General features: G+C 50.6%; 1 pseudogene; it reads right to left on the reverse strand.

Annotated features, from left to right (window-relative positions):
* Positions 1 to 1,001: 1,001 nt before the first annotated feature.
* On the reverse strand, positions 1,002 to 14,077 carry LOC123393933 (annotated as a pseudogene).
* Between the last annotated feature and the right edge of the window lie 1,035 nt (positions 14,078 to 15,112).

A 15,112-nucleotide genomic window follows, 5' to 3' on the forward strand; every position in this document is an offset into this window, starting at 1 on the left:
TAAAGAATAGCAGTGTCAGCCACAATTGTGATTCTTAAGAATGACTCTCACCCCCAACCTAGTGCAGTATCCTCTCACAGAGAAGAACCTGGTTAGGAAGCTCAGAAGCCAGGCGACTCACATGGAATTAACACTGGGCCAGGGCGCATGACTCTGGGGTCAGCTGTTCCGCAGACAGATTGGGAGATCTGACTAGCTTCTTGATCAGCGTTAAGAAGTGGGTCAGATTGAGCAGGGTGGAGATGTGTAACAAAGAAATAAACGTGGACACCCGTGGCTGCTGATACTCAACTTGGATGGCTCAGTGGGTTAAGGGCCTGACTCTTGATTTCAGCTCAGGTCAGGATCTCAGGGTCAGCTGGGCTAACCAGCACTTAGCAGGGAGTTGGCTGGAGATTTTTTTTTTCTCTCTCTCTTCTCCTCCCCCCTGTTGTACTTTCTATCACTCTCTCCCAAATAAATATATAAATCTTTTTTTTCATGTTTAACAATCTTTAATTCAAATGTGAAAGTTCAATAAAAGCCATATGTAGAGCTTGGGACTTGTTCTTTTAAAAACAAGAATGGAGAAATGCAACAGAATGATCTTTCCACTTTTTCTTCAGAAACTTTCAAGGAAAGGATAGATCATAGGGCCATAAAGATCTATTTAGTCATACCCACTTTCTCTCCCTACCAATAGTCTTTCACCCATTCCATCATCTTAATACACATTCCTGAAGGAAGATTTACAGTTCAGCTTGTTTACATAACCATTTAAAAATACTTAGCACCAGCTTGCTTCCTATAATGCCAAACAAATCAAATCATGAAACTACTTCAATATGCATTTCTTCTTTTTAAAACAAGGGGATACTTGTTTGTAGAAAGCAATACTTAGCCTACAGATACATTTCCCAGAAACAGCAGGTGCCATTTGAAGGCCTAGACATGCTCATGCTTTCAAAGTGGAATACCTAGCCTAATGTGCATAGAAGCATGAATGGCTAAGTTGAAGATCAATATTATAACTATTTTTTCTATTTATTTGAAGCACAGTAAAAAAAAAATGGTACACTTTGGAAATTCAGTGGCACAAGGCACACTGCCATAACTTGAGGGACATTCTACAGTTAAAAAAAAAAAAGTAAATAAAAAGAAAAAATATTCCCGTTTGAAACACTGCATTACATAATTTTACCTGCCCAAACAGACCATTTACAAATATTAGGTCAATAAACTGCTAACATCCATAAAAAGGTAGCTTTTTTACTAAAATGCAAGAATTTAAAAGATTGGTATCTAAACAAGAAAAGACAAAAAACAAACTGGAATGAAAACCTAGGTATTACATCTAAAATCAGGGCTTTTTGTTTGGGCCTTCATACTCTTCTCTCCCTCTACCATATCCTGCTGGAGTTCCAGGCCCCATTCCTCTAGGACCCTGTCCACCCACAGGTCCCGCACCTCCCTGCCCAAAGCGCTCAATACGCATATCGCTTCCCATCATGGAACCACTCATGGTTGCTGGTGGGACTCCAGGATTAGCTTCATAATCTATGCCACCTCCACCACCTAGAGGTGGAAATTTCTGGCCTCCTGAACCATAGGGATCTCCCATGTTCATTGCTCCTCCACCACCCATTCTCATGTCTCTTTCTCTTGGATCCATGTAGCCCATCCGGCTATAACTTTCCTCTATTTGGCGTCTCATTTGTTCTTCCATTTCACGCTGACGAATCATCATCTCTTCTTCCCTTCTACATCGTTCTTCTTCTTGCCTTAGTTGCATTTCTTTACGTTTCTGCATTTCTTGATTGTGAAGTTCTTCCATGCGTCTTAATTCTTCCTGGCGTCTCATCAGATCTTGACGCAGAAGATTTGCCTGATGCTCATGATAGGCATCTTCCATTTCACTTTCCAATTTGTCTTTTGCATCTTTCATGTTTTTTTCAACTTGTTCCCTTTGCTGTTTTTCCATTTAATCCAGGGATTTCCAACGCTGAGAATATTCATACTCAAATGTGCCATGTTGGGCAAAACGAGGAGGTGTTTCTCTCTCCTTTTGATACATTGGATTCTTCTGTGCAAGTTGTTCAGGAAGGCCATCTTCATCATCTAATTGTTCAAGTGGGTCCCACAATGACTGGACGAGGAGTTGTTGTCAGTAAGAAAACACCTTCACTGCATCTTTCAAAGGCTTTTCCCTGCTGCTGGTTTAGAAGCAAATTCAACAATGCCTTTCCCTGTAGATCTCCCACGATCATCCACAATTACAACAGCCCTTTCAATAGGACCAAATTGGCTAAAGGCTTCTTCCAACAGTTCATTGGAAACGTAAGGTGAAAGATTTCGAACGGAGAGAGCGGCAGCGTGTGTGGCAAAACGAACCCGAAGCTGTCTACCTCTCATGGGTGTATCATCAAGTTCAGCTTTGGCAATTTCAGCCAATGCCCTAGATTCAAGTTTAATAAACCCAAATCCTTTGCCTTTATTGATAAAAACGTCTCCTGGTTCTCCATATTTAGCGAAAAGTCTTTTGAATTCATCCTCTGTGATATCAGCAGGTAGATTCCCAACAAACAACCGACAATGCTGAGTGTAAGTTTTCTCTCCAGGCCTCCTCAAGAGAGACAAGTTGGCTTTAAATCCCTCTGAGTAGGAGATCTTCTCCTCGCTGCAGCCACCTGGCCCACCAGGCAGGGGACCCTGGTGGTGCTGCTGGTGGTAGGGCAGGTGGTGCTGCCGACCTCCATGGGGCTCCCCGCTGCCTCGGTGCCCCAGCTTGGGGTGGCCTGCCAGGAGTGCTTAGGCCCGGGCCACCGCCGGGCTTCAGCCGGCCTGGCATTTTGCCGCCCTTCGGGCCTCCGGGTTCTGGGCCCTGCTTAGGCCCAGGGCCTGGGCCCCCTGTGGGTGGAGGCGGCGGCCCCCGGTCTGAGGCGGGGTGGTGGGGACCCCGCTGCTTGGCGGCGCAGGTGGGGGCGCCCCGGGGGTGGGGGGGGGGCAAAGTGACAGCGGGCGGCGGGGTCGGGGTGGGGCCCGGCCCCCGTAGGGGCCCCGGAGGTCGGAAGAGTGGCAGGCGGTGCCGCGCCCGAGGCCGGCGGAGCGCTGCCCACTCCGGAAGCCCGGCCGGGTCCCTGAGGAACGACGGGCTTGGACGAGTCCTGTGGCGGCTGCGGCTGATGCGGTGGCAGCTGAAGCGGCAGCGGCTGCTGTGGTGGCGGCTGTTGCAGCTGTGGCTGCTGCTGTTGCTGATGCGGAGGCGGTGGCGGGATCGGGGGCTTGGGGCCACCCTGGCCAGGGCCGGGCCCCATGGGTCCGCGGTTCTGATTGAGGCCCATGCCGGGTGGCGGGGAGCGGAAGTCGTGGAGGCCGCGGGGGGCCGCCGCCTCCTCCGCGCCGCCGGGGGAAGCCGCCACCGCCAGGGCTCCGGAACCGGTCCCGAGACGTGTCTGTGATCAAGGGGCAGTTGAGGCAGAAGCGGAGAAGACGCTCAGGGCATGTGGAGGCCACCTTGCTTCACACAAGATGGCGGATGACACAGGCCTTTTTTTTTTTTTTTTTTTTTTTTTTAAGAATGATAAGAAAGGCTGCAGGGCTAAACAAAGTGAAAGGCCAGTGAGTCATCATGGCATCTCAGATTTCAAAATTTTAATGAAGAAAGTGGAGAAAAACCCATCCTCCAAAACATGCCAGACTCCGGGGGGAAAAAAATCTGTTGCCTTTAAAAAAATGTGCCCTTGGAAAATATTTCCAAGGACATCTTCTGTTACTCACTCATTGGGCTTCTTATGAATATTTATGGCACAGGTATGGAATGAATGCTGTTACATAGAGCATGAACATGGAAACAGGCAGAAGCCATGAACCCGGCATCAGAGAATGCATTGCTAAGGCAATTTCTGGTGCTTCAGGATTTCTTGTCAATTTGGCTGTGACTGTAATGGTATCTGTGGGGTGCTGTATACTTATGGACACGGCTCAGGGGCCAAGCCGTGGACTACAGCTTATCTTCCCAGGTCTGTTTAGAGAGAGGGCCAGAGCTCAGTATTGTTAAGTAAATTGCACATTTTTATTAAAGCAATAATCTTTGAAGAGTTTAAGTACTATTTTCCATTTCAGATGTTATGTACCACCTGAAGGGACAGTCAGCACTTAACATCATGGGAAAACTGGGGGTGACCCATGGGTTTATGCTGTTGAATAAAGGTGCAAGAACCTCTAGGAGCTTCAGAAAAGCACACATTTGCTCAAAATAATTTTTTAAGTGAAACTGTATTAGGAACTAGTTTCAGTCCCTTTCTGGCTCACATTGGCCATTTTTAAAAAGGGGTAGAGGGAATGTAGCCACAGCACAGACTTATCCATTTCCACACCAGATCTGGGGAAACTCATGCTCTGCATTCTGTGTTCTCCAGAGAAGGACGAGCACCACTGTGATCCACAAAGCGTGACCACACAGCATTCCCATACTTTCATGTAACCAGTGGCGCAAGTGGAAACACAGGTGACCAGCCAGTCAGGCAAGTGATTGTAGTTGGGGTCGCTGGGGCCAGGGAGTTAGTCCGAGTCAAGTCAGCCCACGGAAGTGCTTTTATATATATATTTTATTATTGTTTATTTTTCATTTATTTATTTTCAGCATAACAGTATCATTATTTTTTCACCACACCCAGTGCTCCATACAATCCATGCCCTCTATAATACCCACCACCTGGTACCCCGACCAGTGCATTTTAAAGGAAACTTGCTGTAATGGGGTGTAAACATTGGCAGAGAGAGGAGCCCTGTAGACTTCCTGCTCCTGCCGCCTACAAATACCAATGACTATCTCACTGTCAAGGAAGAGCCATGCATCATCTGTTTTCTTGTAAATGGCAGAATCAGAATCTACAAGTGCCTTTGTGTAACAGAACAGGTCTTATCAACTTGACATTCAGCACAATCCAATGTCCTAGTATAGTCTGCTTCAGATTCACTTCAACTTGCTTGGTCTTTTGAGGATCCAAGAAGCTAATTAGTACCATTTCATAAAAATTTCCTAATGGGGGGTCAGGGCTCAGATGATTAAGTGTCGGACTCTGTATGATCTTCAGATCCTGGGACCCAGCCCTGTGTTGGCATCCCAGCTCAGTGGGAAGTTGGCTTCTCCCTCACCCTCTGCCTGTCCCCTTGTTTGTACTCTCTGTGTCTCTCTGAGTGTGTGTCTGTCTCTCTCTCAATTGGATAAATAAAATCTTAAAAGAAAAACAAAAACAAAAAAACCCCTCCCAACATCATATCTGGGGAGGGACTGTCACTTCCTTGTCAATTAAAGATGACAATAACCCAAATTGTTGAAACTTTTGTGCATATCCCTCTCTGATCCTGGGATAATTTGGTAGGTTGTCTTCATCATGTTGATGGTTTCCTTTTCTGTGCGCCATACTTTTCAGTGCTCTGAGAACATGCACGTAAGCCCATTTTTAAAATTCAATAGCTCCTCCTGGAATATTCTGGAGTGGATGACCACCACTCACACCTCACCAGCACATATGAGAGCACCTGTGATTCTGCTCCTTCCCCAGCATCATTTTTAGCTTAGCCAATCTGATGATTGAAACACATTATCCTATCCTCCAATGTGTGCTGTTCACTCTGTCGATGGAAGACTCAGGTAGGAGGCAAAGTAGTTGCAACTTCACTAATCCTAGAAAGCTAAAAGGCTAGAGAGGATATGAGGCAGGAGCCTCCTCTGTGTAGTGAAAGGGACCACAAAAATCCTTCAGGTCTCACTGAACTGGCTTTATTTACAAAAATATTTATATTGGAAGCTAAATTCCTTCTCTAGATACTAACATAAATATTAAGAAGGTTTCATTGTAACTCTGGGAGATATGCAGAACCATTTGGGAGTTCTTGTCTATTTCAGGGAATGTTCTATAATCTGGGGCTTGTGTCTCTCCGCCCAGCATTTGGGCAGGAGGACCTCAACTGACCTTCCCGGATTTGAATAGATGACACTGAGGCACAGATCTGCTCAGTGCTACCACCTGGGCTGTTGAGTGAGCACTCCCAGGTAAAACATTTCTCAAACCTTGGCATTCATCACAGAAAAGGCAGGGTGGTCCTGTGTTCTAGAACACAGAATAAATAGATAGATAGAACACCCTGTGTTCTATCATTGGAGATTTTATTATGTATCAGGTGAAGCACAAGGGAGAGGAAAACAGGAGTGGAATCCATCTCTGTGAGCATCAGTGTCATGTAATAGTGCACTTCAGATGTCTTCCCAGCGTAAATACATGGAAACACTGCTTTTCTTACAAAAAGATACATATTACACATAAATATGTAGATCAGTGTTTATAACTAAACAACCAAAATGTTCCAAACATGAAAGCCCCATCTAAATTTCTCCAAAAGCTGCTATATATCTCAAATGTTTACTTTTCCCTATGTTTTATTTATGAAAAGCTCCTTTTTTTCCATCACTTGGCAAACTCAGGGCTTGTTAGCTTGAATATCCCTGGCCTATATTCAAACACATTTTCCCTCCTCTTCTTTGCTTTAATAAAATCCATCCCCAAGTGTGAGGCCTGGTTCTGTTTTCTGCTGCGTCACGGTCAGATTGTTCCACGAGCCCTGGTGGTGGGCCAGCCAGACCCAGGCCCTGCTGCCTGGCACAGTCAGAATGCAGCCTGCTAACAGCCACAGCCCAATACCTTCATTTACTGCTGAAAATCTCCAGCCAGGAGGAATCAAATACCATCCACTGAGAATCAAAAGCCTGCATTTTCTTTTAGGTTTGAGAACCATCAGAAAGTGATCTTAGCTGGAATCAGCTTGTCATAAGAAGGGCAGTGGGGAGGTTTCAAAACTGAAAGTCTCACTGGGATCTTTAAGGTCTTGGCAGCAAAGACCCTTGTCGGGCACAAAGCATCTTACAGTCAGTTTTTCTCCTCCCTTCCTATCGGGCATTTAATTTTTGTTATGTCTGATTTTATTTCCAAAGGGGTTGTTTACATTAGAGTGTACCTTAGTGTTTAAAAGCTACAAGCTGACATTTATGAATTATATAGAAGATGTAAGGAATAAGGAAAAGAAGCCCATACACATCCCAACCATTTTAAGAAATGCGGTATCATCCACATCTTTGGAGTCGTCTGTACATCCCTCCCCCTGTCTGTCCATCAGTCCTGTTCACTATTCTCTGTGTTTACCTTATATTTTTACCAAAGTAAATGCATTGCTAAATCACATTTGATTTTGTATAGTTTCGAAACTAGAACAAATGCAACCATCCTGCACAATTTTTCTGCAAGTCGCTTTTATCTCTTCCTCAATAGCATGTCTAAGTAATGTACACTTACGATGTTTCACGGTAGTTCACTGTAACTTGAGCATGATACTGCAGAGCACATACCTTCCACTCAACAGGACTGGGTTGGTCCCTGTTTTTTATTACTACAAAATGGCAGGTTTTCTCTAGCTCTATCAGTAGAATAACTCTTTCAAAAGGCCTGCTCTCTTCAGCCTGGCCCAGGTCCTGGTGAAGCATTTTCAAAAGCGATGGCTCTAACTCACAGCCCTACCACAGTCAGAACCCATGGGCAGAGGCATGACATCATCACACAGGCAGCTTTCCGTGGTGTCAGTAGAACACTCCATACCGAAGACATTCTCAGAACTGAATCTACTTTCTAGACAGCACCGTGAATGTTGAGAAACTTGGGCTGCTGGGTAGCAGTTCGCTGCAAGCCTGGGAGAAATGTGAACTCATTTGGAAGTCCTTACCTACTTCCTCGGCTTTGTAAATTTTGAATAATCATTAATTTTATAAGTCCCTCTAGCTGAAGTTCGTGAAGATTAATTGAAATAAAACATCTTAAGATGTTTTCAAAAAGTACATGGCTAAAGAAGCACAAAAGAAGTTTGAGTTTCTTTTGTACTAGGGTGATGCAAGGAAAGAACATATTATGTGGGGAGACTGGAGCTGCACACAGAGGACAAACGTTCCTGGAATTAAACAAAATTCCAAGGACAACTCCAGATTGTTTTCTTTTTTTTTTTTTTTTTCTCTTTCTTTCTTTTCAGCGTAACAGTATTCATTGTTTTTGCACCACACCCAGTGCTCCATGCAATACGTGCCTTCCCCAATACCTACCGCCTGGTTCCCCCAACCCCCCACCCCCTGCTCCTTCAAAACCCTCAGGTTGTTTTTCAGTGTCCATAGTCTCTCATGGTTCACCTCCCCATCCAATGTCCCTCAACTCATTTCTCCTCTCCATCTCTCCATGTCCTCCATGTTATTTGTTATGCTCCACAAATAAATGAAAGCACATAATTGACTCTCTCTGCTTGACTTATTTCACTCAGCAAAATCTCTTCCAGTCCCGTCTATGTTGCTACAAATTTTTGGGTATTCATCCTATTTGATGGAGGCATCATACTCCATAGTGTATATGGACCGCATTTCCTTATTCATTCGTCCATTGAAGGGCATTTTGGTTCTTTCCATAGTTTGGCGACCGTGGCCATTGCTGCTATAAACATTGGGGTACAGATGGCCTTTCTTTTCACTCCATCTGTATCTTTGGGGTCAATACCCAGTGGTGCAATTACAGGGTCAGAGGGAATTTCTATTTTTAATTTCTTGAACAATCTCCACACTGTTCTCCAAAGTGGCTGCACCAACTTGCATTCCCACCAACAGTGGAAGAGGGTTCCCCTTTCTCCACATCCTCCCCCCAACACACGTTGTTTCCTGCCTTCCTAATTTTGGCCATTCTAACTGGTGTAAGGTGGAATCTCAACAGATTTTTAAAAGCTATGAAACTGATGGAACACAACTGGAGATCTCAAGGGGAACAGGTATTCTCTGAGCTTCGCGCAGGATGAAAGGCAAATTGACAAAGGTCTGTCTAGCACGGTGAGCGGGTAGCAGTGTCAGGCCTGGGCGGGTGGAGGGATGACAGAACTACAGGGCTAGCGGTGGAGAGGGGAGGTGGTCCGGCTACTTGTGTCCCTTACCTGCCCTCAAGGGCCCTTTGTGACCAGACCACAGCTCTGTGATGTGGGCATGAGGCTTGTGTCTGCATGGACACACCCAGAGCTCAGTTGCCAGAGGGCAGCAGTGCGATCGGTCACTAACTCTCAGGGCTCAGTTACTACCTGAGGGCAGCAGTGCGATTGGACATTACTACTTTCTAGAGGGAAGAGATGGAGAATTATCTCTTCCCTCAGGAATTCCTTACTGATGGTTGGCTGAGCCCCAGTCCCACTCTCTCTGGGCCGTTAATGCCATCTTTGCCTTTGTGTGTGGACTGGGGCTCTTTGTCTTTTTACTTTCCTACTTCCACCCTGATCCGTCCTCACCACAAGGCAAGAAACACAGGAAGAGCGGGAAGGTAAGGAACCCTTGGCCCAGACCCAACAGAGTGTAACTCGATCATCTTTTCTATTATTCTTTCCACTTTTCCAAGTCACTGGAAAGACCCCTGAAATGGGAAAGAATAGAATGGGTATTCTCAGGAGAGAGTAGACCACCCCATCCATCCAGGATAAGCCAGACCAGGCAAGGGTTAGAGGGACATGAGGTTTTCTCCCTGAAGATCTCGGGCCGGAGTCCAGGTGTGGTGGAGGGGTTCAGGGCAGCGTCCCAAACACAGTGACTGGTGGCCAAGAACTGGAGGTTAAGAGCTGCCTCTCTAGCAGAGGTCAGGCCCCTGAGCACTGGGTCATCTGCTGCTGGGGTGGGGGTCCCAGCCTCCCCGTGTTCTCTTATCTCAGTACCAAGTGGAGCCACGGAGAAGGAGCAACAGAAGCAAAAAACATCAGACCGTGAAAGGTGCGTGTCCGCCACTCACCCCTGCGTGCCCCAGTTACACTGTGTCCCCCGCTCTGAAGGCCCAGTCCCACTGTCTCCAGGACACCAGGGCCTGAGCCCATCCCTCAGGAAGCAGAGCCCTGGGTGGGGGTTGGGGGCTCTGAGGAGGGAGAGTGAACCCGGAGGCTTCCCAGATTGTGCACCAGAATGAAGCCCTGAGGGGCTGGAAACTGGTATTCCCTAACCAGGCGCCTCAGGGCCTGGACTGGACTGGGGGCAGGACCTCCTGCTCCCACTGTGGACAAGCTGTTCAAATCTGCTTAGATTCCTCTGGAGGCTACAGTAGTCCTTTCCTCCCCCAGCAAGGTCATGAATGGGGAAGCACTTTGGAAAGACAAAGCGATCCCCATCATGAATCCTGTAGTCACCATGCGGGCATGTGGCCTTGGACAGTGCTATTTGGGGCTCCCGAGTTCAATCCCCCAAAGGTCTCCCCTAATGGGACATTGTACCCAGCCTCCCGTAAGATCCCTGGACCCTGTCTTCTGCTGTGACCCGGTCTCCTGTTTCCAGGTTTCAGAGAATTTCTGAAGAATCTAGAAGAGGTTCAAGACCTGTTCTCCTTTCTGGAAAGGTAAAGAATCTGCCCCTTCTCCCCTGGGTTGGCCTTCCTGAGTCTATGGTGTGACCCCTGGGCTGCAGGTAACAGCCTCTGGGGCTGTTTGTGGGGGCTGGGAGGAGCCATGGGGGGACAGACTGTGACCAAAGACTCAGGGTGAGGGACAGCAGGAGCATTGTGATGTGGGTGTGGGGCGTGGACGGCCGTGGGGACCGCTCCCAGACCCAACTGCTACAGCGGCAGCTCATGCCTCCTGTCTCCCACAGCCACCTGGAGAGGCTCTCTGACCAGGGGGGCTTTCACCAGTTCTTACATCAAGCAGCCCCTGGGCAGGTGCGCCGAGGGGTGCCAGCTGGAGCCCGTCAGCCATGCAGGGAGCCTCTGCAAGATGCTACTCCCGCTGTGGCCCCATCACCTGCCCTAACTCCACTGACGGGGTCTCCTCGGCCTCTGGCCGCCACCCTGCCAGCAGGACCAATGACCTCAATTTCCGTTGCTTCACACTCCTCCCTGACTACTTCCTGGCTAGTAGAGCCTTTCCTCCCCCCGGATGGCTTTCCAAACCAGCCACTTGCTCTTCCCCCTTCCCCGTCATGTCTCCCTCCTTCAGAGGCCTGCCCTGGGGCTCTGACAGCCTCCTTGGCCCCAGAGCGGCCAGACTCTCCTTTGACTCTCCCTCAGTGTGACTCAAGGGCACCCATGCCGTGCCCCATCCCACAGAGCTCGGCTCCGCACACGCCTTGGTCAGCTGACAGGTCAGCTTCTCCTGTCCCAGCCATCTCGGGCCTGGGCCGCTCACACTGCCCCATTTCGGCCCTGTCCTGGTGGCAGGCAGCTGCCAATGCCTGGAACCTGTCCACCTCAACATGCTTGGAGTCCCGTCAAGCACCTCTGTCCCATGGCCCACCAGAAGCCTTGTTCTGGGGAGACCCCACACCCAGACAGGAAGAGACTAGGATCCCCCCTTCCATCAACCCAGACGTCCAGAAGCTTCTGGAGATACTCACTGCCAATAGAAAAGAACTGAGGTCTTGGAGGGAGAAGGACAAGAAAGAAAGGTCAAAATACCAGCTGACCTCTTTCGGGAGAATGTTCAAGTCCCCAGGTGACGGGCAGGACACCATGGGCCGCCCGTCCTTCTGGAGCATGAGGGGCAAAGCAAGACAGCTGCTTGGTCCTGAGAAGCCCCCACGTCCCAAGATTCCAAGGGACAATTTAGAGCAGAAATGCCTCCAGCTCTTCTGGGGTCTCCCCTTTCTGCACAGCGAGTCCCTGGTGGCCACTGTCAGGGTGACCGATCCCCCATTGGAGTTCCCGTCTGTCATATTCAATGAGCTCTCTCATGCCTTGCCACTGCAGATTCAGGGCAACGTGGTTCCACGCCTCTCCCTGACCCATGACTTACATGACCCTTCAGCCAGGCCCCAACCCTTGACCCTGAGATTGTCCCAGTCCCTGCCCCTTCCTCCATCTCAGCCCCAAACCCTCCCTCTGACTCAGCCCCAGCCCCTCCCTCTGACTCAGCCCCAGCCCCTCCCTCTGACTCAGCCCCTTCCCCAGCCCCTCCCTCTGACTCAGCCCCTTCCCCAGCCCATCCCTCTCACTCAGCCCCAGCCTCCTCCCTCTGACTCAACCCCAGCCCCTCCCTCTGGACTGGCCCCGGCCCCAGCCCCTCCCTCTGACTCAGCCCAAGCCCCTCCCTCTGACTCAGCCCACTCAGACTCAGCCCCTGCCCCAGCCCCTCCCTCTGACTCAGCCCCTCCCTCTGACTCAGCCCTTCCCCAGCCCCCCCTCCCTCTGGACTCAACCCAGCCCTTCCCTCTGACTCAGCCCCTGCCCCCAACCCCTCCTTCTGACTCAGCCCAAGCCCCTCCCTCTGACTCAGCCCCCCACAGCCCCTCCCTCTGACACAGCCCCAGCTCCTCCCTCTGACACAGACACAGCCCCAGCTGACCCCCCAGCCCCTCCCTCTGACTCCAGCCCAAGCCCCCCTCCCTCTGACCCAACCCAAGCCCCTCCCTCTGACCCAACCCAAGCCCCTCACTCAGCCCAAGCCCCTCCCTCTGACTCAGCCCCTGCCCCAGCCCCTCCCTCTGACTCAGCCCAAGCCCCTCCCTCTGACCCAACCCAAGCCCCTCCCTCTGACTCAGCCCAAGCCCCTCCCTCTGACTCAGCCCCTGCCCCATCCCCTCCCTCTGACTCAGCCCAAGGCCCTCCCTCTGACTCAGCCCCAGCCCCTCCCCTCTGACTCAGCCCCAGCCCCTTCCTCTGGATCAGTCCCATCTCAGGCCTCTAACTGAGCCCCAGACCCAGGCAGGTCTTGCACCCTCTGTCCCAGTTGGACTCTCGTCTCTGCCACCCGTGATGGGGAGGTGCCAGGTGTCTTGCCCTGTAGCCCAGAAGACACCGTCTTACACGCCAACAGCTTTTCAAAACCTGGAATATCACTTTCTGGAGAAGCAACTAGAAAGGGGCAAGGTACCCCCTGTGATGAAAAGATCTCCGCAAGTCTTTAGCCAAGGTCCTCCTGACCTTCCGCAGGGTGGCCAGGCCCCCGAATTGATCGACTCTGAGCTCTGGGAGCAACCGGATTGGCACCTTTGGAAGAGGCTCATGAAGCAAGTAAGGGGCCCGTCTTGCAGGATCCAGCTATCCCTAGAGATACAGCCTCACCAAGAGTTCCAGAAGGTGCCCCAGGCACACAGCTGGCACAGTCCCAAGGCCAAGTCTGAGTCTACAAATGGAAGCTGCCAGGCCACACAGAAGACTGGGTCCAGGTACCCAGGAAGGACCGTGCCAAGAAAAAGACTGGGCAAGGATTCAAGGTCCAGTGCAGGGAGGATCCAGAAAGATCTACACAGGGGCTCAGCGAGCTCTCCAGAGAAGGCTCCAGGAAGAAATCGTGAGGAGTCAGACACAGACATGAAGCCCTCCACAAGCAGCACAGACAGGAAGCTCCTAGAGAAGGACCTGAGAGCCCATTTAAGGAAGTTGGGGCAGTTCAGAGAGGGTCAGATGCCTTTGGATGTTCATCCTTCCAGGCTTGCTGCCCACCACTCCTCGGACCTTCCCAGAAAGCCAACCCCTCACGGGATACCTGGAAAGCCAGCGTTTTCCAAGTGCTGGGAGCCCCCCCACAATTTTTCCATCCTCAGTCCATATGCTCAGCAGATGCTAGAAGCACATATCAAAAGGCTCAGGGTGAAGCACCGTTGGGGCCTCCCCCTCAAGGTTCTCAAGACAATAAACCTCTTCAAGTTAAAGAAGGGCTTCCTCCTCTCCCAGTCCTTCCCTTCCCTCTCAGCCACCTGCATATCCAAGGCTGGCTTGGGCACCAAGTTCGTGGGAAATCCTTCTCAGCCCTATCAAGGAGAGGTGATGAAAGAGTCTTACCCCACTTGGGGGGGTCCCCTCGGTGTTCCCCAGCCTACGTGTGAGGAAATCCAGCAGGCTCTGGAAGGGACCTCACCTGAGGGTGGCCCTCTAGCTGGAGAGGGGCCCAGGTCACCTTCTCGGACCTTCACATACAGCTTTGTGGGCAGAATCTGGCACAGTGAGACTGTCTCTAGGACTCTTATGAACAGCAGCTTGGAGTCAAGTCCAAGTCCAGCAATGGCCACAAAGGAGCTAAGGAGGGTGAATGGGGGTCGGGCCTCACGGGACATGACCATGCTAGAGCTCAACTTAGAGCACCAGAATCTGAGTGCCAAAGTGCCCGGGGAGGTGGGGGACTTCAAGGAGGCCCCTGCCTGGGGAGTCACCTTAGAACCCCGTGTGCTGGCCAACAACCAAGGCCTCCGTGGCAAGCTGAGAAGATCAGGGTCTGCAGAGAAAAGTGACAGTCCCTTGCAACGTACAAAGTTGGTCACCCGAGACCTCGAAGAGCTACGCCTTGAGGCACGGCGCAGGGGATCGGAGCCCCAGAAGTTGATGGAGTCAGAGAACCGGCTTCGTGATGCCACCCCCACCGTGTGCCTACAAGACTGTGAAACTGGGGTCCTCCTTCAAGACTGTGAGACGGAGAGTCTCCTTCAAGACTGTCAGTCCAACATGTTCCTCGCTGCTGACATCTTGGCTTCTCAGGGATCTCTGTCTAGCTTCCAGAGCAGGTCCAGTGAAGACACATCTACTTCTGAGGTGCTGCATGGCCAAAGATCCCGTGGCCAGAGCCCCCACAGGCAGCCAGGACCCCTGGGACTGGAGCACCAATGTAAGAGCCTGAGCAGTTCATGTGTCCCCCCCGTGGAGATAGAGAGCTCCACGAGGTCCCCCTCGAGAGAGCCCGCCAACGAGTGGTCAGAAATGAAGCTCCTCCAGATCAGTGAGGTGAGACATCCAGTCCAGAGCAAGGAGTCAGGAGAGGCCTCGGGAAGCAAGGCCTGTGAGATCTTGCTGAAGAAAGCGGAGGCGCCTCCGGAAAACTACTTCAGGAGAAGGATGACACACTTGCTCCAGTGGTTCTTTCCCAGTAAAGGCAGAGGACTGGAAGATTCCCTTCAAAAGGGAAAGTCTTCATCATCATCCCAGGGCCGGGGACAAGTCATGGGCAGGTCAGCCATGGACAGGGCTTCTGCCGAGGCTCAGATGGTCGTGAGGGCTGTGGAGCAAATCCTAGAGGAGAAAATGTTGCCCAACCAGGGACTCAGGGTCCCTAAGGTTGACTGGTGCAAAAAGGATCTCCAAGCTTCAGCAGACCCCAATGTCTG

The sequence above is a fragment of the Mustela putorius genome, unplaced genomic scaffold (genome assembly GCF_011764305.1).
Source record: "Mustela putorius furo isolate JIRA1106 unplaced genomic scaffold, ASM1176430v1.1 tig00001093_pilon_pilon_pilon, whole genome shotgun sequence".
Taxonomy (NCBI): domain Eukaryota; kingdom Metazoa; phylum Chordata; class Mammalia; order Carnivora; family Mustelidae; genus Mustela; species Mustela putorius.